The sequence below is a fragment of the Pelobates fuscus genome, chromosome 2, assembly GCF_036172605.1.
Source record: "Pelobates fuscus isolate aPelFus1 chromosome 2, aPelFus1.pri, whole genome shotgun sequence".
NCBI classification, from domain to species: Eukaryota; Metazoa; Chordata; class Amphibia; order Anura; family Pelobatidae; genus Pelobates; species Pelobates fuscus.
Genome location: NC_086318.1, coordinates 375,520,223 through 375,522,357, shown reverse-complemented (window position 1 = coordinate 375,522,357; position 2,135 = coordinate 375,520,223).

Sequence of the window (2,135 nt, the reverse complement as noted above, 5' to 3'; positions counted from 1 at the left end):
ACTTTAATTGCCTTTGGAGTGACACTAAAAACATCTTGTTATTTATATATGCATAGGGATTTTGGATAGTGTGCAGATAACTTTAACTTTTTTGGTTCTCTACAGTATTTAACCAATATGTTTTTGACACTTTCCATTTTACCATTTCATTGCCAACTTTTGCCAGATTTGGTAGTTATGTTTCATTTTTTGTGTTTTTCATGTTTCATTTTTATGGGAATTATCACAAACTGTCAAAACTGTCATGGGTACAGCATTTTTCCCATGTGTATACCTTTGACAGATATTTGGAGAACTTATAAGGTCAGATTAAAGACATGTCTGTTGACATGTCTCTTTAATTGGGTCTAGGGAAACTATTTATTAAAGTGACACTATCTGGGTCACCATTGTCGGTTTTCGTGCTCTTCAACATAGACCACTATGTCTCCCTTTAGGTATGATAGATCCTACCGACCCCAGTCATTCCTAGCTTATAGCATTTAGGTGTCAGAGATCCTGTTGCAAGTATATTTTAGAAACTCTTTTAGTTAATTATTCTAGCTGATATTCTTTAACTACCCTACAATAATCCAATGTCCAGAGAGTTAAGCCTAACCCTATTTGCACTAGCTTTTCTCTATTTATCCTTAAACATGTCAAACCATAACTATAGCTAACCCTAGCCATAACCTTAAACCTTTATTTATCATAATCTTAACCCTCACTCTAGCAGACGTGTGGAATTGGTTTAAATCTTCTTTTTGTCCAAGGGAGTAAAATGGTAGCCCAAATTTACTAGTCAGTCATGACAATCTTAGCCCTGACACAAAATAATATCAATTACAAAGGCTAGAACCCTGGACATTGACTGGACTATTTGCTAAACTCTGCATTTTTCACAAATGAAATCTGAATGGAAAAATGGAGGCAGCAATAGCTTATCGATTGTCCCCTTCATTTCTCTATCCTTCATGCACAGTGTCGACTGCTGTATCCTGGTGCAGCTCCTCGCACCTCCCCAAGCCTGATGGTCTACTTCATCCCCTAACTTGAAGCCCTAACCCCAATCCCCCCATCCCTCAGCAGCCCTGCAACTTGCCTGCAGCAGGGCAAAAAGTATATAAAAATCCTTATATCCAATGCCTTGGACAACTATTCTTAACTACCTGTCCAAGGCATCGGGCAATATAAATTCCACATGAATGTGTAACTAGTTCTATTCCTGACAATCAGGGCCGGACTGGGGAAAAAATTCGGCCCGGGCATTTTTTATTCACAGCGGCCCACTGAAAAGGGGGCGGGGCCAGATAGGGTGTGTTTTGTCATCCCCAATGACAAGCTCTTGGTTCAATGCTCTTCCAGGGCATGAGAAAAGGGCCCTGTATTTGTTCTGCACAGCGCAAGCAAATTTAATAACATGCTTGCGTTGTGTTTACTTGAAACTTGTCTCAGGGGTTTCCATAATTGGGATACTCACGGTATCCCATTTATGGAGACACTATGTGTTTGCTTAAATGGAATCTAGTGTGTGCATAGGGTATCCAGAGTGTGTATGTCAGAAATGTAGTGTGTGTGTGTAGGTGGTGCAGCGTCTGTGTGTAGGGGATCTAGTGTGTGTGAAGGAGTGCGTATAGGAGATCTAGTGAGTGTGTGTGTGAGTGGTGCAGTGTGTTTGGGGGCTGCTGTGTGTGTGTGAGGGGTGTAGTCTGCATTTGTGAGGAGTATAGTGTGTGTGGGAAGGTGCTGTGTGTGTGGGAGGATGCAGTATGTGTGTGTGAGGGCGCTGTGTGTGGGTGCTATGTGTTAGGATGCTGTGCGAAGGTGATGTGTGTGTGTTAGGGTGCTGTGTGTGTTAGGGTGCTATGTGAGTGAGGGTTCTGGGTGAGCGTTAGGGTTCTGGGTGAGCGTTAGGGTGCTGGGTGAGTACGTTAGGGTGCTGGGTGAGTACGTAAGGGTGCTGGGTGAGTACGTTAGGGTGCTGTGTGAGTATGTGAGGGTGCTGTGTGAGTATGTGAGGGTGCTGTGTTAGTATGTGAGGGTGCTGTGTGAGTATGTGAGGGTGCTGTGTGAGTATGTGAGGGTGCTGTGTGAGTATGTGAGGGTGCTGTGTGAGTATGTGAGGGTGCTGGGTGCTATGTGAGTATGTTAGGGTG